Genomic DNA, 27,690 nt, shown 5'->3' with positions numbered 1-27,690 from the left:
GAGGTGTTGCCCACACCTCTTGTGGGGCTGAAATCTTTGGGGGTGCCCGAATATCTTGCGCACAAATAGTAATGAGTCTATTTTTGTAGACCAATTTTTGAGTAATATTTATTTTAATTTTGTTGTTTATTGCTTTAAATCGTGATTCGTGTTGTCAGCCGAAACGCGCTTCGACCCTCTCGTCTTTATCAAGGCTGAGTTTTTACATTTGGTTACATTGTGTAATATAGCGTGATTTAAAGTGACATTTGGTGGCATAGGTAGATACATTTTGTGATAGGTGTGATTCATTCATAAGAAACCCCATTCCGCAGGTTTCAGGACAAATGACATGTTTGTTTGTAAATAAAGTCACATAGATTAATATAACAATATATTTCAAATTGTTTAAGGAGAGAAAGAAAAACATAGCGAGGATTCAATTGTTACTGAATTCATTTGTAAATATTATTTTTTTAAGCCTGACATGGTAGGCCTTACCTAAAGCGTTGTGATATTCCACATCAGACAGTGAAATGGCGCTCAAATACTGGTCGGAGTGTGCTCCTCCCACTGTAAGTCTGGCTAGACTTGCATGCCACACTCAGCATCGGTTCTGTGAAGAAAGAAAATGGATGTGTCGGAATTCCCCCGGTGGGAATGAGGAAACTGGGATAAAGTACTGATGATTAAAGCAGTGAGTGGGGCCAAACCGGCTCGGTGCCCGCCTTAAGACATGTCCAATGGAATGCCTTATTGTGCTGTCTGTGAACTAATTGAAAGTCTATGTGTGCGAAGTGCTCAGGGCTGGTTTGCTAGTCACCATATGTGTACCCCTGCACTGGGATTAATTAATGTTTGCTGATGGGTCGTGAATGACTATACAAAGGGAGTGCCCCATGTATGAGCCGCACTGGATAATGAGTGGAGGGCCATGCCTGTCTGCGTGAAGCTAGGAGTAACACCTTGGTTAACCAAATGCAAGCTAATGGCCCCTACCAAGGTACGGTCGGGAGAATGCGTTTGGGTGGGACCCGTTGGTAACAGGTATATTAGGCAGGCTTGTTGTTATTGCCATAGGTGAAAAAAAGCACTGGCCTCCACAAACCCGTGTGGGTGGAGGTCTTACCTGCCGCTTGGTGTGAAGGTCTGTTCTTGATATGGTCTGTCCTGCAGTGATCAGACCGCAACTGCTTGTGTGGGCTTAGTTATAGTGCTATTGATTGAGGTCCTGATTGGGCGCACATGCACTCACTGGGCTTGTGCCAGTCATGATTTCCCGTGGTTGCTAGTCCCTCTGTGCATGCGCTTTGGGAACCGCAACCATAAGGCACATATTAGTAAGGGTTCAGCCTTTACGCGTTGTGCGCAACCGATGGTGAAATGTAAAATAAGGATAATTCTGCTGATGAGTATACAATTGGATTAATTTTTGTTTGGAGAACATTTTATATATGTTCACAAAGAATTGAAGAAAGCCAGAAGTTGGCCTCTGCCCACGTGGGAATGACCCACTCCCATGTGTGTAGAGACGTCCCATTGAGCCAGGGGGCTCATGTTACTGGTTGCCCCACGTGCAAGGGGTCTGTCCTATAGCTTGCAGTTCAGCTTGTGCTAGGTCCATCCCTACAGGTGCCCAAACCGTGCCCCTGATGGAGGCACCAGCTAAATCCGGGAACAGTCTATGGCGTTTTATGATTGTATGTGATTGTGAGCTGGCAACATTTAGGCAGTGTGATACTGTGTCAGGGCTAAAACAGCATCTTAAACTCATGACATATTTCAATTTGTGATAATCGTCTGAGGTTTACAAAAAAACATTAAATCCATGATCTAAATTCAGACCATTGGTAACACATATGAAGTGGCAGATCAACCTTGCTTCCTGCTGTCTTTGTTTTAGTTCATGGTTACCACCTCTGGTGCCCCACTTGGCTGTCTGTAGTCATATAAACTAAATGTTTTTCTTTTCGCCCATTTACTGTGTAGTCTACCAGTGAAGTGCCAGTGGCAGTTTAGGGTCCTGCAATGGGGTTCAAGTGTTCTGTGATACACGCGAGGCTCTCCAATTGTGCTGCCTATATAAAACATTTTCACATAATCTCCAAGTTGGCGGATGCAGTTCTTTAGGTTTATGCTCAGGAGAGACTGGAGACCCAACCAGGCCCACAGAACTACCACTTCCAATCTCCCAATAAAAGTCTCCACACATGAGTTCCCATATGTCAACATGAGGGGGCTGCAAGACCCTATATAAATTCAAGGGCTATGTCAGCTGGGTGGTCATTTGAAAGAAGGATATTGGTGTTTAGAACTGGTGCCTGGTGTTTGGAAGAGAGTAGGGAGCAAGTAGAGATGAGTGTGGAGTAGGAGCAAAGAATTGAGGATCTTGGAGGGCATAGCCGGAGACAGCCTTGAAGATGCTTAATGAGTCTAAGATGGTGGTGAGCATTACAGAGGACTGAGCAGAGAAATATCAGGAATCTGTGTCAGTGGAGGTTATGGAATTGGTTAGAGAGTAAGGGGGATGTGGGAGAGCTGTTGGAGGAGGGTGGGAAGTTTAAGCAGGAGCTGACAGTATTGTGGGGGGGGTTAGCAGAATTAAGGAGAAGGTAAATCCTGTTGGAGGTGTTTAAGGTTACAGAGGCAGTGAAGTTACAAAGGTGATTGGTGAAAATCAGAGGTATAGGATTGAGGATCGTAATGCTCTGGCGATGGCATTATGTGAGGGTAAGGAAGAGGGTGGCGATATTAAGGAAGACAGTGAGATTGAAGTGGAGGTTGGTAAATATACGACAGAAGTGATAATGTAAGTGGTCTTATATAGCACCCTTCTGCCGAAAATGTTGGCCTTGCATTGCATGAATCTGTACGAAAGGTGGGTGAGGGTTGTTAGCCGAATATCGGTAACGGTAGATGCAGAAAACCTGTACATTTAATTTATACAGGTCGGAAGTACCTGTTACCTGTTTGCCGATATTGCCAAATGAGTGTTCTTATTGATGGGTATGGACAGTGAATGGTAGCAGTAAAGGAAGCCCCCAGGCCCCAGGTTGTGGGACACTACTTCATAGAGTGTTTGCTAATAGAATATGGTTAAAGGAGTCTTCATAGTACACTAGACCTGGTGGGTCATCTTAAGGGATTGAGTTGTTGCAAGATTTCAATGAAAGAACAATGGGTTAGTTGAGTGATGACAGCTAGGTGAAGGGGAAAGAGTTTGGTATTGTCGCTCTCCGGCTCATGTTTGTAGGTTTCTTTGAGAGATTCTGGTGTGGTTCATTGTCATACATCTGGGGTCTGCAACTGTGCGGGGTATCCCACAATGGTAGTATATTTAGGTAGTAGAGATTATAAGATGATTCCGGTTTCAGGTCCAGTTGAATATTTTATTGAAGTATTATTATTCCCGGCAGTGACCATTCAGAGTACAGAGGAGCTGGGTATGAGCTTGGTATGAGTGTGCTCCTCACTAGCGGGGACGCGGTGCAGGGTTGCTCTCAAAATATGACATATTTGTCTGACACGCTGGTCCCCTCAGCCATTGATTTGGTGTGATCGATAGCTGCATTTGTGTGCTCTTTTTTGTTGCTTTCAAGCTGTTTCCTAAAAGTCAGGTAACTAGCTTCCAGGTGGAGAGGTTTAGATAGTGAGCTCCAGAGGAGGTGTTAAGAAGAGGCTTGCAGCTCATCAGATGGGGAGAACGGGAGAGATTGGGCAGATATTTGAAGAATGATAACAAGAGGTTGTTGAAGAGAATGATAAGCAATGTGTTAGACATCAGAAAGCGTTATTAAGAGAGACCCTGAAGAAGTCTGGAGAAGATGGAAGGGAAGTAGTAAAGCAAGAAACCGTTTATAGAACAGCAGGGGATATATTTGAAAGTTAGCATAGGAAGATTCCGGAAGGGGCAGTCTGGCTGCAGGCAGGTGCTGGAGTTGGAACAAGATGGTAGCATGGTGGTTAGGAACGAGAGTATGGCAGGCTTAAAGAGGTTACACTTATGGGAGAAGCCGAAATATTAAAATAGGGAGGTAACATAACCCTCTTGATTGCACTGCTAAAATCGGAAGGGGGTCAATCCACCTGATGACAATTCCTGCCATAACATACTCTTCTCGCCAACTCCTCAAAGAGACCTAGAAGAAGGGTCCGGGAGCCCTGCGAGTGCCCTAACGCCAACCCAAAGGGGAAAAACTGATTGGCACCTGCAGAAGGGGGCCCTTCTCCAAGGACAAAAGACTTTGTGTTGCTTTGTTTAATCTGTGGAACATCACTTTGTTCCATCCAGAACTGAGAGACTTTGTTGTTTTCATCCACCACTTGGAACAATCGTTTGGGTCCATCCTAATGATTTCTTTATGTTTCTTTCCAACCTTTTGAACATTATTTTGGCCCCTCCTGTATACTATATCCCAAATAAGTGTTAATACACCTTATCGTTGGTCTGGCAGATCTGTTCATGACGATGGCCATGCGAACCATTGGAATATGCAGGGTTTTAACAGTCCTCCTAGGCAAAAATCCATATTTCATGGATTGTGGAATATAAAAGTGTGGATAGATTTTCTCAGAGAGATCCGCCTCTTAGAGCAGAATAAGGATGATCAATAGGCAATATCAGAATTTGTTTTTGGTTGCAGCAGAACAAAGAAAAGAGGGGTGGCAATTTTAATGAGTCAAGAAATACGTTTTGTCAAGAGAGCAATATACAGAGATCCAGAATGGAGGCTCCTGATGGTTAAGGGGGATGTTACATGTAAAAATGTTTACACTAATAGAATTGTATGATCATAACCAAAAAAGGGAACCTTTATTTAAAGCTGCTTTACTTACCAAAAGCAGTTTTTGCGAAGAAGAAATTGGTATTGTGGTTGGGGGCTAATTCTTGCTCCGATGCATCAGGTATTAGGAATCTGCAAGCCTTACCTAAGGTGCTCAGAGATGTGTCCTTAATTGAGGCCTGAAGATTTTTCCATGGGAAAGAAATGGATTATATGGACTGTTCTTTCATTCACAAGAAATGCTCTGGAATAGATATGCTTTTAATCCTAAGAGTACCACTGATCGACACTGTACCAAAACATTTAGAAGAGCGTGTGTCTTTTTCCCTTTGGCTTCAGGCAGCAGATCAGACTATCCCTGTGGAAGCTTAGTAATAGAATCTTGGGAGAAGGTACACTACACTCACCAATAATGGAATCCCTTTACCTTCGCCTCTCCTCTGTCTACTCAGTACTTTCAGGGCAACAACTCTCCATACTTAGATGTTGCCATGATTTGGCTTACAGCCAAAGTGGCTGTAAGGGGGGGGGGGAGAATAAGCAAGACCTCTGTCTACTTAAGGGCTAGCTAAGCAACGTGTAAAGTTCTGAAAAGAGTAATTATGGGGTGCAACAAGCAAAACAAGGAAACTAGCTCCGTTAGAGATCTTTTGGCCTTGGGGATAGCCACAAATCAATTAGAAGCACACATGGCTGAATTCGCAGCCCAGGTTATTCTCTAGTAATCTAAGCAATCCTATTGTGCAAAGGGTAACCGCAGCAAACCACTTTCAAGCAGCTAAATTGAAGATGTTAAAAACACATCATTTTATCCTAGGACTTATTGGGACTGAAGGGGAAAAGATGTTATGGGGGCGAAGGCAAGTCAGAATTAATCAAGACATACTATGAGACTTTACTGAAGGCGGATTTGCTAGATCAAAATGTACAACATCATTGTTTATCCCCTGCATCCCTCACATACATTTCAGAAACTGAAAGTTAAAAGCAATATCACCCAATAGTTCTGGAGGACTTAGAGGCAGTGATCCAGCCCAGGCACAGGTGGGTTCCATAACTTAGAAGACCTTTAAAGCATTACTAGTACCACCTTTAATTAAATAATTCCATTATTTCCTTGCTTCAGGGACAGTAGCGTGCACAAAGGCTGAATCAGCTACAACCCCAATTATCAATCCAGGAAATGATCCGTCTGATTGTGCTTCTTATCACCCAGTTTCCCTCCTCAATGGGTTGCACCGATCTTTGTGAAGGTCAATGCTTGTAGTCTGATGGATATGATCTGATATGGCATTTATAACGCGCCTGTACACAAGTGTTTCTAGGTGCAACAAGACAAGGAGGGGGAAACAGAGCGAGGGCAAAACAATGATCTCACTAGGGCTTGTGTCATTCAGATCGCGCAAGTGCGGGGAAGTGGACGGGCAGAAGTGCGGAGGGGGGGGTCCCAACTCTAGTGAAATCCAATCAAACAGGCTTCATTACTAATCGAATTATGCAAGACAATGTTTGCAGAGTCGTGATCCTGATTGAACAGGGAAAATGCACAGAACAGACATACATTCGCCATACTGGCTTTGATCACATAGATTAGGTATATTTTGAGACAAATGTACTGGAGAAACCTGGGATGGGGCCACTGTGACTAAATGATTACGACTCTGGAGGTACATAGATGAGTAGAACCTATACCGCAAACTCAGCCCCAGACTACTACTAAACCATAAGTGATATCAACCATAAAGGTGAAATGGGCACTCCTTTGCGTTTTGTGATAACCGGGCCGATTATCTCTTTAGGAGGGTGCCAGGTGATAGCAGTAGCAACCCAAAAAACGAAAGCACAATTGTCCAAAATAAAAGAATGTCCAGTCAAAGATCTTTGTACATATAGACTTTTCTTAAACAATAAAATGCAAGCAACTATTCAGAAACCACGCCTGTAAAAGAATACAGAGAATGCATACTTTTATGAAAGGGCACTCTGGCTAGCAGGGATATTCAAGCACAAGATTAGCACAATGCCAATGTTCAAAGTGTATGTCTTGAAGAACAAGATAGATACAGGGGGGGTTAAAAGTTACTATTGTCTAAAAGGTGGATCAGGGATTAAGGGCTACTTAACAGTATCTTATTTTCTTGTCTTCAGGGCTCAAAAGAATTGAGCGAGGCTTTTGAGGGTCAAGCCAGTAGTCTGGGCACTTTCAGCGCCAGACCAGTGTCGAGTTGGGGACCTGCGGTGCTGGGTCCAATGACGCTGTGCTGTTTGGCAGAGCCGTTGGCTTGCCTGTCAAATACACTGGGGACGGCAGGCGATGCTGGGTCATTGGTGCGGGAAGACTCAGAAGACTTGGGTGCAGCCAAATGGAGACTGACCTTCAAAAGGTGAGCAGGCTCCTCTGGCCCGACACAGTTTCCAGGTACTTCAACAGTGTACGGCTGAAGCTTGAAAAAGCTGTAGCCCAGACAGCAGTGTCGAGTTGGAGATGCTAGAAGATTCAGCGGGTTGTGGATGGGGGGATGGCAGAGCTTAGCAGTGGCATCGAGTAAACTTGGAGATGCAGAGGCCCTCGAGTGTTGCGATCACGGATGACTCCAGCTGTTTTCTTGCAGCAGCTTTTGAGCATTGAAGGTGATCAAACAGGCATCAAGGCAGTTCAGAGATGCTGGGAGAGTCAGTGGTCATATCCTTGGTTCTGTGGTTATTGGGAGCCCAATCAAGAGGCTCCAGGATAAGGTGAGTTCTTTTGTTCTGCACCCCCACTCCAAGATGCTTGGAGGCCACCTACGGGGGATCCTTTACTTCCAGTGAACAGGAGCCTGGTTCCAGTACATTCAGTAGGGAGGCTGTGTTCCAATAATAATTCACCCCCAATGTTCCCAGGCAATGGGTTAGGGGTCAGATCTCTCTTCTGCCTTGGAAGCCTTCTGTCTTCATCTCCCTGGCAGCAAACTTTGGGAGAGACTGTCTCTCCAACAGAGGTCCAGATACATTTTTCTTGACCTTGTGCAAGTCCAGGGTTGAACCAAAGAATGAGGGGGTGCCCCACTCCTTTTATAGGCAGGATTTCACAAGGGATTAGTCTAAAGCAAGCCTGATTTAATGGGTCCACTCTAGGTGGTTGTAACAAGTGCCCTTTGCCTTATGATATTACTCACAGTGTCTTGCCTGCAGGAAATGGAGGGGAAAGGAAAAGGAAGAGAGCCCTAATGAAAACCAAGATGGCGGGACCCTTCTTTCAGCCCATCGCTCCCCGGATTACTCTACCTCTGCCCCTTTCCCATGCCTGTTTACCTCAAAAGGTCTCCAGTGATCAGAATCCTGGTGTGAGGGTGTCTTTGTTATGTAAGTGCTGCCACTGAAGTATCAGTTCCCCCGAGACCTCCTGGGAGGAGTTCCTGTGCCCTGGGGCAAGGTGTTACACTTCCTGCAGGAGAATTGGAGGCACCATCCTGGCTATTGTTCCACCTGGCAGGAGTGGAGACAGATATACTACACACCAATCCACATCCGTCACATCATAGCTGAGCCCTGCTCACAGAGCTGACACTAATGTGATATGAAATTGCTGTGGCTGTATAATTGTGTGCTCTTAGCAGTCACCTGTTAGGGTCCTGGCGAGGCTTGGGACAAGAATCAGACTTGGGACAAGGACATATAGGCGCTGTAGATTGCAGTCAGTGGCAGTGTGTGGGGGAAAAGGTAAAAGGTTTCCTATTTTCCTTAACGTTAATCTGCAGCGATTTGCTGGTTTCAGTGCACAAGATGGAGGATTGGGCATTAACCCAGGGCAAAATGGTGGTTCACCTCAGTAATATTCCAAATTAGATTGTTGAGTGCACATTGGAGGTGAGCTCAATTCTAAACTGCTTATCATTAACATATCCACCGAATATCAGAGGTGTTTATAGCCAGCTCCACAGAGGCCTACTTAAAGGGAATCCAAAAGGACTTGAAGAAGAAGAAACGTAGGAATCTGCAGCAGTTTCTTTTTGCTGGTGGGAGCGCAGCGTTATTGAGAGCTTTCAGCTATTTTAAGTTCATTACTAAAGCAAATTAAGTGGCTATGGTTTTTTGAGACGTCAGTTAAATTTAGGAGCCGAATGTAAATCATATTGTTTTTGGAACAAGGATATTTTATGTGGTAAACTGTTCCAAGATTGCGTCTTGCATTAACTTTTAAAGTAAGTTGCCCTTGTTAGATATCGCATCACGTGTACCGCGAGCGATTGAGGCAAGTACAGCAGGAATGCTTCAGGCTTCAGATTAGACCAGACAGAGCTGGCAAACTTTGCATTTTGGTTAAATGACGAAATGGCAGGACATTGCAGTTAGTGAGCGAACGCTGTTAATTTTCAACGCGTTTTCCTGCTTCACCACGCAGTGCAAACGTAATAAAAAAGAGATTGTAAAGAAAAGAAGCTACACTTACCTGAAGCGAGTAAAGCCTCCTGTGATGAAAATCCAAAACCCTTTAATGTTGTAACCGCTGAAGCTTCTCTGAGGCTGTAAGCACGTAGATGAGTGCCAGCGGCCATTCTGTTTTTTCCTTTTTGGTAGTTGTAGTTTAGAGATGGGCATCATAGGTAGTTCTAGGGGAAGATAAGAAACATCTAAGAACTGCATCTTAGCATCCTGCTCCCACCACCCAGATCACAAGCACCATATCTGTCATCCTGCCTCCACCACAAAGATTGGAATCACTGTCCCTGACATCCTGCCCACACCACCATGATTGCAAGCCCATACATGGCATCCTGCCCCTCCACCACCAGAGCACAAGCCCCATACCAGGCATCCTGCACCATACCACCCAGAGCACAAGCCCCATACTTGACATCCGGCCTTCCACCACCGAGTGCACAAGCCCCATACCTGGCATCCTGTCGCCCAATACCCACAGCACAACCCTGGCATTCTGCTAACCCACCACCAGGAGCAAAAGCCCCATACCTGACATTCTGCCCCCCACCACCCAAAGCACTTGCCCCATACATGGCATCCTGCCCCTGAACACCCAGATTACAAGACCCATACCCGACATCCTGAACCTCAACCACCCAGAAAGCAAGCCCCATACCTGGCATCCAGGACCTCCACTACCCAGAGCACAAGCCCTAATCCCGGCATCCTGACCCTCCACCACCCAGACCACAAGCTGCATACCTGGCATCCTCCCTGTTGACAAACCAGAAAACAAGCTCTATACCTGGCATCCTGCCGACCACCATGATTGCAAGCCCATACTTGGCATCCTGCCCCTCCACCACCAGAGCACAAGCCCCATACCTGGCATCCTGTCCCCTACAACCCAGAGCACAAGCCCCATACTTGACACCCGGCCTCCCACCACCCAGTGCACAAGCCCCTTACCTGGCATCCTGTCCCCCAACACCCAGATCACAAGCCCCATACCTGACATCCTCAACCTCCACCACCCAGAAAGCAAGCCCCATACCTGGCATGCTGACCCACCCCACCCTGAGAAAAGCCCCACACCTGGTATCCAGGACCTGCACCACCTAGAGTATAAGCCCTATACCTGGCATCCTGACCCTCCACCACCCAGAGCACAAGCCTCATACCTGGCATCCTCCCTGTTGACAACCCAGAAAACAAGCTCTATACCTGGCATCCTGCCCCGACCACCATTATTGCAAGCCCATACCTGGCATCCTGCACCTCACCACCCAGAGCACATGCCCCATACCTGGCGTCCTGTCCCCCACCACCTAGAGCACAACCGCAATGCCTGTCATCCTGCTCCCACCGCCCAGATCAAGAGCACCATACCTGGCATCCTGAACCTCCACCACCCAGAAAGCAAGCCCCATATCTGTCATGCTGCCTCCACCACAAAGATTGGAAGCAGTGTACCTGGCATCCCGCCACCCATCACCCAGAGCACAAGCCCCATACCTGGCATCCTGTCACCTACCACCCAGAGCACAACCGCAATACCTAGCATCCTGCTCACCCACCACCCAGAGCACAACCCTAAAGCTTGGCATCCTGACCCCCAGCACCATTATTGCAAGCCCATACCTGTAATCCTGCCCCTCCACCACAAATGCACAAGCTCCACACGTGGAATCCTGCCCCCTACAGCCCAGAGCTCAAGCCCCTTACTGACATCCTGCCCCAACACCATCCAAAGCACAAGCCCAATACCTGGCATCCAGAACCTCCACCACCCTGAAAGTGAGGCCCATATCTGGCATCCTGCTCCCACCACCAAGATTGCAAATACTGTACCTGACATTCTGCTTCCACCACCCAGAGCTCACGTCCCATACCTGGCAACCTGCCCTCCACTACTCAGAGCACAAGCCCTATACCTGGTATCATTCCCCCCCCCATCATCCAGAGAACAAGCTCCGTTGCTGGCATCCAGTCCCTCCGCCATCAGAACACAAGCCCCATACCTGGCATCCTGCCTCCTACAACCCAGAGCACAATCCCCATACCTGACATTCTGCCTCCATCACCCAAAGCATATGTCCCATACCTAGAAACCTTCCCCCACCACCTAGAGCACAATCCATTTTCCTGGCATCCTGCCCCATCACAATTGAGACCACAAGCCATATACCTGGCATCCTGTTCCCTATCACCAAGACTACAAGCCTCATATCTGGGATCATGGCGTCTACCACCCAGCGCACAAGCTTCATACCTGGCATCCTGCCCTCCCCCACTACGCAGAGTACAAGCCACATACCTGGCATCGTGCCTCCCCACCACCCAGAACACACATCCCATAATTATCATCCTGCCCCCCACCACCCAGAGCACAAGCCCCATACCTGGCATCCAGAACCTCCACCACCCAGAAAGCGAGCCCCATATGTGGCATCCTGCTCCCACCACCAAGATTGCAAACAATGAACCTGGTATTCTGCCCCCACCACCCAGAGCTCAAGTCCTATACCTGGCAAGATGCCCTCCACTACCCAGAGCACAAGCCCTATACCTGGCATCATTCCACCGCCATCATCCAGAGAACAAGCCCCATTCCTGGCATCCAGTCCCTCCACCATCAGAACACAAGCCCCATTCCTGGCATCCTGCCCCCTACCACCCAGAGCACAATCCCCACACCTGACATTCTGCCCCCATCACCCAAAGCACAAGCCCCATACCTAGAAACCTGCCCCTACCACCTAGAACACAATCCCTTTACCTGGCAGCCTGCCCTATCACAACTGAGACCACCATCCATATACCTGGCATCCTGTTCCCTATCACCAAGACTACAAGCCTCATATCTGGCATCATGGCCTCTACCACGCAGCGCACAAGCCCCATATCAGGCATGCTGTCCCCTCCCACTAATCAGAGTACAAACCACATACCTGGCATCATGCCTCCCGACCAGCCAAAACACATGCCCCATACCTGGCATTCTGAACCTCCACCACCCAGAAACCAAGTCCCATTTCTGGCATCCTGCCCCGACCACCAAGACTGCAAGCACTGTACCTGGCTTTCTGCCCCCCACCACCCAGAGCTCAAGTTCCATATGTGGCAAGCTGCCCCCCACTTCCCAAAGCACAATCCCTATACCTGGCATCCTGCCCCCTCACCAGCCAGAGCACAAGCCCAATACCTGGCATCCTGCCCCCCACCAGCCGAAGTACAAGCCCCGTACCTGGCATCCTTTCCCCTACAACCTAGAGCACAAGCCCCATACCTGACAGTCTGCTCTACACCACCCAAAGCATAAGTGCTATAACTAGAAACTTGCCCCCACCCCTTAGAGCACAATCCCTATACCTGGCATCCTACCCTATAAAACCCGAGACAACAAACCCCATACTTGTTATCCTTTGTCCTATCATCAAGACTGCAAGCCTCAAACCTGCCCTCCTGAGACCTACCACCCAGCACACAAGCATCATCCCTGGCATCCTGCACCGCCACCCCACTAATGAGAGTACAAGCCATATACCTGGGATTGTGCCTCCCCACTACCCAGAACACAAGGCCCATGCTTGGAATCCTGCTCCCACCACCCAGATCACAAGAACCATGCCTGGCATCCTGAACATCCACCACCTAGATAGCAAGCACCATATCTGTCATCCTGCCTCCACCACAAAGATTGGAAGCACTGTACCTGGCATTCTGCCCCCTACCACCTTGAGCACAAGCCCCATACCTGGCATCCCACCACCCAGAGCTAAATTCCCCATACCTGGCATCCTGTCTTCCACCACCCAGAGCACAACCACAATGCCTGGCATCCTGTTCCCACCACCCAAATTGGAAGCACTGTACCTGGCATGCTGCCCCCCACCACCTTGAGCACAAGCCCAATACTGGGCATGCTGCCACCAACCACCCAGAGCACAAACCCCATACCTGGCATCATGTCCCTCACCACCCAGATCACAACCGCAATGTCTGGCATCCTGCTCACCCACCACCCAGAGCACAACCCTAATGCTTGGTATCCTGCCCCCCCTGTGCCATGATTGCAAGCCCATACCTGTCATCCTGCCCCTCCACCAGCCAGAGCACAAGCCCTATACCTGGCATCCTGCCCCCCACCAGCCGAAGTACAAGCCCCATACCTGGCATCCTTTCCCCTACAACCTAGAGCACAAGCCCCATACCTGAAAGTCTGCTCTACACCACCCAAAACACAAGTGCTATACCTAGCAACTTGCCCCCACCCCCTAGAGCACAATCCCTATACCTGGCATCCTACCCTATAAAACCAGAGACAACAAACCCCATACTTGTTATCCTTTGCTCTATCATCAAGACTGCAAGCCTCAAACCTGCCCTCCTGAGACCTAACAACCAGCACACAAGCATCATACCTGCCATCCTGCACCCCCACCCCACTAATGAGAGTACAAGCCACATACCTGGGATTGTGCCTCCCCACTACCCAGAACACAAGGCCCATGCTTGGCATCCTGCTCCCATCACCCAGATCACAAGCACCATACCTGGCATCCTGAACCTCCACCACCTAGATATCAAGCACCATATCTGGCATCCTGCCTCCACCACAAAGATTGTAAGCACTGTACCTGACATTCTGCCCCCTACCACCTTGAGCACAAGCCCCATACCTGTGATCCCACCACCCAGAGCTCAATCCCCATACCTGGCATCCTGTCTTCCACCACCCAGAGCACAACCGCAATGCCTGGCATCCTGCTCCCACCATCCAGATTGGAAGCACTGTCCCTGGCATTCTGCCCCCTACTCGCAGAGCTCAAGTCCCATACCTGGCAAACTGCTCCCCACCACCCAGAGCACAAGCCCCATATCTGGCATCCTGCTCCCACCACCAAGATTGCAAATACTGTACCTGACATTCTGCTTCCACCACCCAGAGCTCACGTCCCATACCTGGCAACCTGCCCTCCACTACTCAGAGCACAAGCCCTATACCTGGTATCATTCCCCTCCCCCATCATCCAGAGAACAAGCTCCATTGCTGGCATCCAGTCCCTCCACCATCACAACACAAGCCCCATACCTGGCATCCTGCCTCCTACAACCCAGAGCACAATCCCCATACCTGACATTCTGCCTCCATCACCCAAAGCATATGTCCCATACCTAGAAACCTTCCCCCACCACCTAGAGCACAATCCCTTTTCCTGGCATCCTGCCCCATCACAATTGAGACCACAAGCCATATACCTGGCATCCTGTTCCCTATCACCAAGACTACAAGCCTCATATCTGGGATCATGGCGTCTACCACCCGGCGCACAAGCTTCATACCTGGCATCCTGCCCTCCCCCACTACGCAGAGTACAAGCCACATACCTGGCATCGTGCCTCCCCACCACCCAGAACACACATCCCATACTTATCATCCTGCCCCCCACCACCCAGAGCACAAGCCCCATACCTGGCATCCAGAATCTCCACCACCCAGAAAGCGAGCCCCATATGTGGCATCCTGCTCCCACCACCAAGATTGCAAACAATGAACCTGGTATTCTGCCCCCACCACCCAGAGCTCAAGTCCTATACCTGGCAAGATGCCCTCCACTACCCAGAGCACAAGCCCTATACCTGGCATCATTCCACCGCCATCATTCAGAGAACAAGCCCCATTCCTGGCATCCAGTCCCTCCACCATCAGAACACAAGCCCCATTCCTGGCATCCTGCCCCCTACCACCCAGAGCACAATCCCCACACCTGACATTCTGCCCCCATCACCCAAAGCACAAGCCCCATACCTAGAAACCTGCCCCCACCACCTAGAACACAATCCATTTACCTGGCAGCCTGCCCTATCACAACTGAGACCACCATCCATATACCTGGCATCCTGTTCCCTATCACCAAGACTACAAGCCTCATATCTGGCATCATGGCCTCTACCACGCAGCGCACAAGCCCCATATCAGGCATGCTGTCCCCTCCCACTAATCAGAGTACAAACCACATACCTGGCATCATGCCTCCCCACCAGCCAAAACACATGCCCCATACCTGGCATTCTGAACCTCCACCACCCAGAAACCAAGTCCCATTTCTGGCATCCTGTCCCGACCACCAAGACTGCAAGCACTGTACCTGGCTTTCTGCCCCCGACCACCCAGAGCTCAAGTTCCATATGTGGCAAGCTGCCCCCCACTTCCCAAAGCACAATCCCTATACCTGGCATCCTGCCCCCTCACCAGCCAGAGCACAAGCCCAATACCTGGCATCCTGCCCCCCACCAGCCGAAGTACAAGACCCATACCTGGCATCCTTTCCCCTACAACCCAGAGCACAAGCCCCATACCTGACAGTCTGCTCTACACCACCCAAAGCACAAGTGCTATAACTAGCAACTTGCCCCCACACCTTAGAGCACAATCCCTATACCTGGCATCCTACCCTATAAAACCCGAGACAACAAACCCCATACTTGTTATCCTTTGTCCTATCATCAAGACTGCAAGCCTCAAACCTGCCCTCCTGAGACCTACCACCCAGCACACAAGCATCATCCCTGGCATCCTGCACCGCCACCCCACTAATGAGAGTACAAGCCATATACCTGGGATTGTGCCTCCCCACTACCCAGAACACAAGGCCCATGCTTGGAATCCTGCTCCCACCACCCAGATCACAAGAACCATGCCTGGCATCCTGAACATCCACCACCTAGATAGCAAGCACCATATCTGTCATCCTGCCTCCACCACAAAGATTGGAAGCACTGTACCTGGCATTCTGCCCCCTACCACCTTGAGCACAAGCCCCATACCTGGCATCCCACCACCCAGAGCTAAATTCCCCATACCTGGCATCCTGTCTTCCACCACCCAGAGCACAACCACAATGCCTGGCATCCTGTTCCCACCACCCAAATTGGAAGCACTGTCCCTGGCATGCTGCCCCCCACCACCTTGAGCACAAGCCCAATACTGGGCATGCTGCCACCAACCACCCAGAGCACAAACCCCATACCTGGCATCATGTCCCTCACCACCCAGATCACAACCGCAATGTCTGGCATCCTGCTCACCCACCACCCAGAGCACAACCCTAATGCTTGGTATCCTGCCCCCCTTTGCCATGATTGCAAGCCCATACCTGTCATCCTGCCCCTCCACCAGCCAGAGCACAAGCCCTATACCTGGCATCCTGCCCCCCACCAGCCGAAGTACAAGCCCCATACCTGGCATCCTTTCCCCTACAACCTAGAGCACAAGCCCCATACCTGAAAGTCTGCTCTACACCACCCAAAACACAAGTGCTATACCTAGCGACTTGCCCCCACCCCTTGAGCACAATCCCTATACCTGGCATCCTACCCTATAAAACCAGAGACAACAAACCCCATACTTGTTATCCTTTGCTCTATCATCAAGACTGCAAGCCTCAAACCTGCCCTCCTGAGACCTAACACCCAGCACACAAGCATCATACCTGCCATCCTGCACCCCCACCCCACTAATGAGAGTACAAGCCACATACCTGGGATTGTGCCTCCCCACTACCCAGAACACAAGGCCCATGCTTGGCATCCTGCTCCCACCACCCAGATCACAAGCACCATACCTGGCATCCTGAACCTCCACCACCTAGATATCAAGCACCATATCTGGCATCCTGCCTCCACCACAAAGATTGGAAGCACTGTACCTGACATTCTGCCCCCTACCACCTTGGCCACAAGCCCCATACCTGTGATCCCACCACCCAGAGCGCAATCCCCATACCTGGCATCCTGTCTTCCACCACCCAGAGCACAACCGCAATGCCTGGCATCCTGCTCCCACCACCCAGATTGGAAGCACTGTCCCTGGCATTCTGCCCCCTACTCGCAGAGCTCAAGTCCCATACCTGGCAACCTGCTCCCCACCACCCAGAGCACAAGCCCAATACCTGGCATCCTGCCCCCCCACCAGCTGGAGCACAAGACCCATACCTGTCATCCTGACCCTCCACCACCCAGAGCACAAGCCAAATACCTGGCATCCTCCCCGTCGACCACTCAGAAAATAGGCTTTGTACCTGGCATCATGCCCCCCACCACCATGATTGCAAGCCCATACCTGGCATCCTGGCCCTCCACCAGCACAAGCCCAATACCTGACATCCTGCCCCTCCACCACCAGAGCACAAGCCCCATACCACCATGCAAACAATCCCCATACCTGGCATCCTGCCCCTCACCATGCAGAGTATAAGCCACATATCTGGTAATGTGTCTCCCCACCACCCAGAACACAAGTCACATACTTGGAATCCTGCCTCCCCAAACACCAAGAGTTTAAGGCCAATAATGGCACCTTTCCCCTCACCACCCAGAGCTCGAACCCCATACCAGGCATTCTGCCCCACCACCCATAGCACAAGCCCTATACCTGGCTTCCTGCTCCCACCACCAGGATTGCAAGCCTGGTGCCTGACATACTATTCTCTCACCACCCAGAATCCAAGCCCTATACCTGGCATCCTGCCCCCTACCACCCAGATCACAAACCCAATACCTGGCACCCTGCCCCCCACCACCCAGTGTCCTGTCACCGCCATCAAGATTGCAAGCACCATGCCCATCATTCTGGCCCCCCTACAACTCAGTGCACAAGCCCTATACCTGGAATCCTACCCCCTACCAACAAGACTGCAAGCTCCATACCTGCCATCCTGCCCCCCAACAGCCAGAGTAGGAGCCCCAAACATGGATCCTGTTGGTCCCAAGGCTTCAGCCTGGGAGAGACTTCCTCTTCTGTTCTGTACTGGCTTTTTCCATAGAGATGCTCAAGTACAGCAACCCGAGGCCATACCTTCCCCCTGGGGAGGTGGGCACAACATTTCGTGGGGTAGGCAAGTGCCCCACAGACCCTTCCCTAGAGGCACCACTGGTTAGCGTGGTGGATGTGTGATTCCAGAAACTTAGAGCTAAAGTTTGTCACAGGAAACAGACACGGGCCTCGAATCTCAGGTGAAGTTAGTTCTGTAAGTCTTTATTAGCAGCACTGTAGGTTGAACAGAAGAAAAGACAGCACACAATTGGGACACATGTGGTGGAAATGTCCAACTGCCCAGATTTATTGGAAACAGATGATGGCTGTCATCAGGGGATCCTGGTTATCCAACTTCCTATGGCTTTTTGTCACTGTTTTGGGTGAGAAAGATGAGGATGGGTTATTTTCTATTTGAGCACCTACAGTCAAATTCATTACACACTTCCTAAATGCAGCTCAATTTACACTGACACAGTTTTGCAAAAAAAAATCGGTCCTGTTATTTCGTGCTAGCGGACTTGGGAAGGCTTGGCTATAGTAAATATCTTTGCTTTCTGTGTTAATAATCTCCCAACATATTCTCGAATCTGGTCTCTTGCAGGAGCATGTTAGAGACAAAGAAGAGCTGCTTCACAGACCAGTATTACCTAAACATTACTGATGAATTTAAATAACTACCACACACCTCTTTCGATACTGGCTTGCTGTTTAGTTTTCTGTAATTGAGGGGGATTTTCACTGAATGTATATGAAGGGGGGTTCTTTTCTTTTTGAAATGTCTAGGGTAGCGGGGTCTAACCTGGGGTCCAGAGATTCTTTCACAACAAACCTTTTCTTTTACTTCTGTTCTTTTTAACCTCTGAATTGTTTTAACCTGGCTTTAGTGCTGTAGCTCTCCCCCAGAGTTAATGTTGCTAATAACATGTTTAAAAACACCTAGAAAAGGATGTCAATGTTGGCCAAAGACAATCTCAGGCTGCCATTGTAAGGTTCACCCATTTTCGTTGTGGGTCTGTCGCTTCAGTACATCTTCCTACAATAGGTGAAAGAGTGCCATGAAGTTTGCGAGCATGCTTGATGCATGTTGGTGCATAGAGCTGTCAGTTCAGCCAATGTTTCTTCAGGCAATCCAAACGATGCTCCCTCACTGGCTGAATGAGAGCTGTATTCTGACTGGAGCATGGTTTGTTATACGTCATTTAATTAGCTGACCATTTTGGCTTTTATATTTTATAGTCTGAGTTTCAAAAAAGCAGGTACAATGTGATGTCTTTCATAGTGTGATTTTGAAGGTTTACGGAAAGAGTACTTATTTCTAATATGCATTGTAAGAACAAAACCTTGTTTTCTGGCATCGGATTTTAGGAGATGACCATATGTGTGAAATGAAAAAGAAAAACATGAAATTGTTGATAAGCAACTCGGTTGCGGGCTCTTCCGGCCAGTACAGCCTATCGTCATTAGCACAACAGTAAAACGTCGACGGAGCCAATGGTTTCTTATAAAAAAAAATGTGTTTGATTAAAAGACGCTGGCAGGCGAATACAAGGTCAACTATGCCTAGCAGTCACTACTAACTCTGCCCCCCATCAGCAGTCTGGGCGGGCTTTTTAGTTTTACTTCCGCCTGTTTTATTCAGTTGAAGTGACGTGTCACTAAATCCCGCGAGGCAAGTGATGGGGAAATGAAAGCCCATGACCGGGACATGGTTTCCCTGGTCACTGGAGTCTTCTGCCGACGCAGTGTGATCCTCACATCAAAACTCTGCGCATGCATTTGATCCCTGGTCATGAGACCAGGCGGTATCACATGCCCTCGTCATGATCAGAGGACGCAAACACGTGTGCAGTGCATTGAAACCTTGCGGTCATAGTTGTGCACAAAGGCCCCATACACTGAAGGTCTTTGTGCTGCCTTAGACGTCTTGCTTTGAGTTTGACAGCAGGGTATATTTGTTTGGAGTCCAAGTGACATTTTGTTACTGGGCATGCTGTGAGCAGTTGAGTGAATTTAAAAGGGTACAGCAGGGAGACTGTAAAATAGTGTCACAGGTGTAATCCTTCCGCCAGAAAAGGGTTTGGAATTGCTGGCAGCCATTTAGCTCCTACTTATAGCCTAGGAGAGCCTGGTTGGCTTCACACCAACAGCTACCCGAAGCTACTTTTGACTCCTGGGTTATCAAGTACCACACTCACATACCTATGTAACATTAGCACTGTGTGTTTGGGAACGTGTATAATGGAACACCGGGACACATGCAGAAGGCATAATGGGTCATGCGTAATCAACATAAAGTTCTGTTTTGCATCTCATGTGGAAATAAGATTTGTGGCATGCTAGGTACTAGCACCTCGTGCCCCAGAGGTAGCTCCTGCACACACTCTGATTATGGATACCCAGCAGCTGTATTTAGCTCATGCTCATCAGATTCATGTTTCGATCCATGCGGAGACAGACCTGCTTTCCAATTGGGGATATTCCAATGTGAGGCAGTCAGAGCCATTGCTAGCCCTTTCAAAACTACAAGCAAATCTCCACAGTTACACTAACGCTGAGTCTGCGTCTCTGCGTGCTGATTCTTCCTTGGCGAATCCGTCAACAAACGTGCCTCATTTGTGGTCATCTTGGAATTTGTTTGAGGTCACCAATTAGTTGCAGATTCTTTCGCAAACAAGGTTCTAAATTGTGATATGCAACTTTGGCTCCCCAGATGTTTCACTACAACTTCCAAAAGCCCTAGCCAGCATAATCATTAGGAAGGGACCAAGGTAGTCGTAGTCCAAAACATCTGGAGAATTGGAAGTTGCAGACCACTGGTCTAGAGGAAAATGGTTCTCTGAAAAAGGCTGAGTCGAAACCACAGAGACACTCGGCACTTGCGTTAACGACTTGGGAGGGCAGGCATTGTTGCCAAGGTGGCCTCATTTCATCTGTAACAGCTTTATTGTAGCCATGACTTTCGTCAATTGAGAAGGTTTTTACAGTTGTACATGGGTATAAGTAAATTCCCGAGCCACCTCCATGATTTTTGTGTAAAATTATGTCACTTTATCTTTTCAATAAAACTATTATATTGCTAAATTTTATGGCACTAGATTAGCAGCAATTTCATAAGTGGTATGCCAAGGTAGTGCTCTCACAGAAGCAACGACTTCGAATAAACTAGTATGCTTTTTGTGATTTAAGGTTCTGCTCTCAGAAAGAATGCCCTCTGCAAACAAGGGACATTTAGGTTGATTGAACTGCAGCCTATAGCAAGGTCTTTTAACAGAGTTCCTCCAGTCTACTCTCGGGGTGACCCATAACACGCCCGACGATTGCATGCCCAGGCTAAGAGGTTGAATTTGTCTTGCCCTTGTGAAGTTATGTTGGAATAGAGATGGCTTTATCCCTAATAATATTGCGAGGGTACAAAGAAAAGTATGCTGAAAACCTAACCTAAAGTTGGGAAATTATTTAACCAAGTTTATGGCTGTGTAGAGGCTTTCAGTGTTGTAGAAGCACTGCTACAGGAATAGACACTTCATATTATATAAATGAATGCCACACTTCTTCAGATTAGCAGGCTGGGAGGGATGTAGATGTGCCTCCCAGCCATTCAGGGGCTCGGAACACCATCCTCACTTCATGGTGTCCAATTCAGCACTCCTTCCTCACTCTGCAAAACATTCCCCTTACCTTCCACTTACCTATTTCCCCTTCCCTCCTTCCCATTCTACTTAGCTATGGTCTTGTCTCTCCCATCTGGCACCCTCCCCCGATAACCTGCTGTACCCCTTATTCACTTGATCGTCGATAGCCGCCATGGAAATCGAGGAAAAACCATGAGTAGTTCCCTTCTCCATTTTCCTTTGTGGTCCCTTTGATTTGTAGTTTTAAAAAAACTTGTTTAACGACCACAGCAGCTAAAAATAAAGCTATTGGTGCTCTGGAAAGCATGCCGGGCTGCTAATAGCTATAACCTCCTTGGGGAGGAGGGACTTTGCCTCCTGTTATGGTACAATGGCTGTCTGCTTTAAAGCACTGGCTTCACATGGGCCTAGTGACTTGGGCCCCTGGTCATAAGCTGGCGTTAACAGCCCCCCGAAGCGAATATTGCTTAATAAATTCACTCTCACCTCTGATTAGCAATTAGTCTGGAGAACCTCGGACAACTCCAACATTGTTTTAAAAGACCTTTAAGAGTGACCCATGTTACTTCAAGAGTGTTTTAATTTCATGCAAGTGCTAATTCAGCTCTGCAATATCATCCGAATTCAGGTTTCAACAAAGTACCTCTCACCTTTGTTGAACACCCTGGAGGCAAAGGCAGTCATGGGCAAACCAGTAAAGTTGCATTTTTTTCAAGTAAATAGGAAAGGAATGCCTTAATTATGTAGTGACCTCTCTTGTGTTGTTTTTTCCCGAAGCGTACACTTTGAGGTATGTCTGAGTTTACCATTTCCAATATTTTCCTTTTAACATCAATGGTCAGTACCTGAAGCCTCTTCTTCACTGAGTTACCAGACGACTTCATATCATCCAGTTACAATGCTTTAATTCTGGACTGTGCTTAGTAGCCATAGTGATATGGAGTCACCTATCAATCTGACCCTTTTCAAATACACACTCAGAGTCATGTAAACGAGGGAATACTTTTTTGGGGACTAAAGTGTGCTAAAGTAGAGAGTTTAGCGTCTTGTGGCTGAACTGCTGAAGCGATGCAGCTGTAACATGTTCAGGAATGACTTTGCATGTTATAGGGATTCAGGACTAGTCTGGATTTAGTGAGGTTAAACTTCATCTTGGACCTAGGGCAGAGGTCTGCAACTTTTGGTTCTCCAAATATTTTGAACTACAACTTCAACTAGCCCAAACCAGCATGCTTAATAGAGAGGATCAGGGGAGTTGTAGTTCAAAACGCCTACCACATCCCAGCAAAGATCTATAGTGAAGCAATGTAACTAACAGCAAGTATCCTCTATGGACTACATTGGATGTGATTATCTTATAATTCCAGATAGTGGCATTTTACAATGCCCATTTCAGGATGTAAAATTACCAAACTTGTGGTCTTTAAGGACAGTTGGGGACCCAAGCAGAATGTTAATCTCACTGAACTTCATCAAGACACCTGCCCCAGCCAGATACTCAGTCTCCCTGGAGTCTTCTTGCAAACTGCCCATAGACCTTAGGAGCAGGGCAATAGTTAGACAATGGACTTGCACAGCCTCCCTTCAGCTGTAGGTTAACAAGGACCTCTTGTTGGAAAAACTCATTCTCAAGCAATCGCTGATGTGGAGTTCATAGATGAAGCTTGATTATCTTTTAGTACTGCATTCCTGCCTCTCTCATATGCCAAATGCTTTTTTTGAAGTTGGCGATGAGACTAACTTTGTGTTTATCTGAAAACAATGTTAGTGCTTATACAGGTTGCTGGTCACTTGTCCTGATCATCCTTTGCGTGGCAGAGTAGCCAAAGCTGGTAGTCCAAGGAAAGCAGGTTGCTGTTAATTGAAAAAAGGCAGGCAGGCAAGACCTCTTTTACCATCATTGTTGTTAACCCATCCAAGAGCGAATTTGTTCTCATCAGTTTACCCTCTAAAAAACAGATTGTCCAACAGTGGCTCAATGATATGTGCCTAGAAGGATTTGATATGCAACTCTCTGATTCAGCAAAATCCTTAGGCTTCACCATTGACAGCAGCCCATCCAGAAACACATACCCGAGAGGTCCAAATGGCCTGGCTCCAAATCTGACATTCTTCTCAAAATCAAAACGTGTATCCTGCAGCCAAACTGCGGACCATAGTGCAGGCCTTTGTGGTCTCGCACATCGATGGGGGAAATGACCGCCTGACGAAGCATACAGCCACTAACTTGGCTTCCCTAAAAGCATCTTGATGCAGCACATCTTTTTACAGATGCACAGAAGTTTGACCACTTAACCCTCATCTTGCAAGGAACTCATTGGCTTCCACTCCAGGCCAGGGTACTCTTCAAGACTGCATGTATCATCTACAAAGCAATCACGAGTAGCACACCAGTGTACTTGCCAACTAAGCTCCACAGATCTGGTAGCACATGCCCCTCATGCAGAAAATCGACCAACCGGCTTGAATCACAACTTGCCTCACAACGAGAGGACCCGCAAACAACGTTTCTCTTGTCATGCATCCACCCTTTGGAACTCGATCCCGGTATTGGCTTGGAATGCCCCCAAAGTTCTCCAGTTTTGCAATTCTCTCGAAACAAGGCTTTTTTAACAACACCTGACCAAGGTCTAATCCCAAAGGATGTACAGACCGATGCACAGATCGCACATCACAGTACTGTGCTACTATCCAAAGATATCAAAAGGTCCCTAAACCCCAGGCACTTTAAGTCAGTTTAAAGTTGTTCTATTGCATCATAGCTTCATTCCAAGTAAGCAAGTACGTTTGATCATGTCAATGTCCTTGTTATTAGTGTTAAGATTTATTTTTCTCAAATTAATTAATACAGTTTTCCAGCCAACACGTTTTTTGACCCGTCTAGGTCTTCTTCAAGGCTGTGTAAGTTCATACCATAATAAATCAAACTTGATTACGTTTGTTGGTACAGTATCACCCAAATCGTTAAAAAAAACGAATGTGTGCAAACCCATAAACATTGTTAAGTCTGAATACATGGGGCCTCATTAGTACCCAGGCGGTAGGGGGTTTACGGCGGCGTAAACAGCGCCGACCCTTACCGCCTGATTCCGAGGTCCCTTAGCGCCATGGAGGTTTTAACACCTGCTTTTAGCAGGTGTTAAAATCCATGGCGCTAAGGGACCTTGTTGTTAATTACGCCACCTTAATTTACGGTGGCGTAATTAACGCCTTCCCCACTCCCGTTATGCCCTATGGGGCAAAAATGGGAATGGGGAAGGGTAAATGGGTTAATGGGGACTTACCGCCCCACTCACCTCGGAATGGGGCGGTAAATCCGCCAACCACCATGGCGTAAAATTATAGTTTACGCCATGGTGGTAAAGGTACGACCCAGGCGGTAACTTACCGCCTGGGTCGTATGAGGCATGGTCATATAACAAGGGATAAAGATGATTTATAAGGATACCCCAATTATCCAACATCATGAAAAGGGCAATAACAACATTTCAAAGTAATGCATAATGACCAGCTAGCAGGTGCGCAATATCACAGGCGGCGTACCTGGTGGATTCAAGCAAAGATAGAGAGGGAAGGGAGAGAATTACACAAAGCATCATAAATTATGTATAGGTACTTGACTGGTTCACTGGTGCATGACATCATTAAGTTTTCAGTGGTCAATATGAGTGCCTGTGAGATATTCCTTACCAAAAACAACACATTTATGAGAAGGCCTAGGAAAGGGTTAAAAGAGTCCTGTTAATCTATATATTCTGGAAGAATGGCGCAAAACATCTATGTATAGATTAAGGCGGAGGGGTGCATGTTTACCTTATATCTGTCTTGGAATTGCCTGGATGACAGACTGATTGCACATTGTTATTCAGGAGCCGTTGTACTTTGAATTTTCTATATGACCTGAATAGGGGTGAAGTATATATTGGTCAGAAGTAAGACTTAAAAGGTACCATTCAAACTTCTGGGAGTGAGACCATAGAGTCCCTTACCAATGATACAGCTTTCGGATTCACGCACTGTTGCGCTTTAATTGAAACGAGGTGCTCTGAATATTCCATAGGACCTGTAATGGAGCAGAGTTTATATTTGTCTGTAGTAAGACTTATGGGGTACCTTAAAAACTGCTTGCAGTGGAATCAAATCAATCCTTACCAATATTATAGCTTTCAGATTTATGCACGGATGTGCTACCTTCGAGACGAGCAGTTTCTGTATCAGTGACAGAGTCTATAAGAGACTTATCAAATGATGACTTTCAGTCAGAGTGGGAGAAATATAACTGGGAAATATGTCAGCATGTGGACACAGCCTGCAGGTAGACAACCGTACCTGTGCAATACTGTTCTTCTATGTATAATATGCCATGTTCGGCTCAATGCAGTGTTCCTCGTCGGGATTCGCGGACACCATGTTTTCTATTATGTTTATATTAGCCTAATGATGTGTTACATGGAACGTCTGATGTCACCATTTGGAGGACGTGACAAGTCATATGCAGGGCCTCTTGGGGTTTGTGAAAATTGTGAAATGCTATCCGTATACACATGAGGATCGATGGATGTAAGAAACAGTTGGCTATATAGTTTAGAGTCGCACAGTTCAATATTCTGTATGGCGGACGCCTTCTCGGTGAATAAAGTCATTTATAGAAGAAATGGTTCAAAATAGAGAATCTGATTTACAACAGAGTGGATAATCAGAATCTGTGCAATGTGGAGATCTTTGTGTGTATGACATGCACAAGGCACAATTAGAGTTGGGTAATTTAAGAAGAAAGTGGTTCAGGAAAGAGAATCTGATCCACCATTACGTGGATTAAATGCACTGAGAGAATCTAAAAATCGCAGGGAACATGGTGTGTGTGTGATGCATGCAAGCCACCAAGTGCATGACTGACAAGCCAACTGGATATATGGTTATGCGCCTTAGATCATTGGATCCAGAAAGAAATTGAACGTTTGAAAGTTTGTTCCAGGGAAATATGCATGAATTGTTCAAAAGTTGTTCAAGGTAATGCAGTGGTATAATATCTTCCAAGTACTTGCAAGATCACTTGTTGCAACGAAAAGAGGTCCTTGTATGGCCTGATATTCATAAAAACACGTTAAATTCATGTTCTGCATTCAGCACATCTGATACAGTTCAGAATGTACAGATACATCTGGCGTCTTGTTGCCAGAGTTTCTGTTCTCTGTCACCACCTGTGATTCCACAAGACACTGTTTCAGGCCCCACAAATCTTATGTTCCTCTTGTCGTCTAGTTGATGTTTCATCTGCTAGTGCGAGGCGAGGGGACATTTCATATCTTGATTTCCCAGTATATTGAGATGTTTGCAAATTCTAATTCTTAGTTCCCTTCCCTTACAGTGCATCAAATGTATACATATCTAACACACAAATAATCACATAAATTGCATACTTGGTGCGACAGTTGAAAAAGTGCAGTATATGAAACTCGCCATGTTGGTTCACCACCAGTTTTTTAGAATTCAAGGCATAGGACTTAAAGCCTGTATGCATTGGAAGCACTCAGTGATGTAATTTCACAAAAATTGCAGGGGTAGCGGAAGTGACCTCACACGACCCTTGACCTCTGATGACATCACAGGAAGTGATGTTATTTGACACCACCTCAAGTGGCATCACAGGAAGTGATGGCACATAACGTTGTGATGCATATAACACCCGTGTTTCCAGGCGCTCTCATTTCAGCCAGATATGAGAACCATGGCACAGAGGGGGAGATGTGATTTGACCATGATCACACTATTGGGGAATGTCTTTTTCCAGATTTGACGTGGGACCTATATGTAAAACATACATAATGCAGTACTTGTAATAGGGAAATCAAAATCTCTAACGCAGGCTACAGCTAGTGTATGAAACAGCTATAGATTAATGGACACAAAAGTACTTGTTATCTGTGGCATTGATGTGTTAAACAAGCCAAAAAAGCCCTGACCTCGGGAGGCGGGCACTGTCTGTTTACCCAGGATCAGAATGCTGCACGAGCAAGGCCTGAACATATAAATCATTGAACAGGATTTACTATCAACAAAATTCCCTGGT

At 47.4% G+C, this 27,690-nt stretch overlaps 1 protein-coding gene across 1 annotated transcript in view; it reads left to right on the top strand.

Annotated features, from left to right (window-relative positions):
* LOC138488297 (multidrug and toxin extrusion protein 2-like) overlaps nucleotides 1-27,690 on the top strand; it is a 624,530-nt gene that overhangs the window by 92,874 nt on the left and 503,966 nt on the right. The gene's annotated exons all lie outside the window — the stretch shown is intronic.

Source organism: Ambystoma mexicanum, chromosome 9, assembly GCF_040938575.1.
Source record: "Ambystoma mexicanum isolate Mex_15411 chromosome 9, UKY_AmexF1_1, whole genome shotgun sequence".
Taxonomy (NCBI): Eukaryota; Metazoa; Chordata; class Amphibia; order Caudata; family Ambystomatidae; genus Ambystoma; species Ambystoma mexicanum.
The sequence above is the reverse complement of the archived record's forward strand: the minus strand, read 5'-3'. Positions and strand labels throughout refer to the sequence as shown.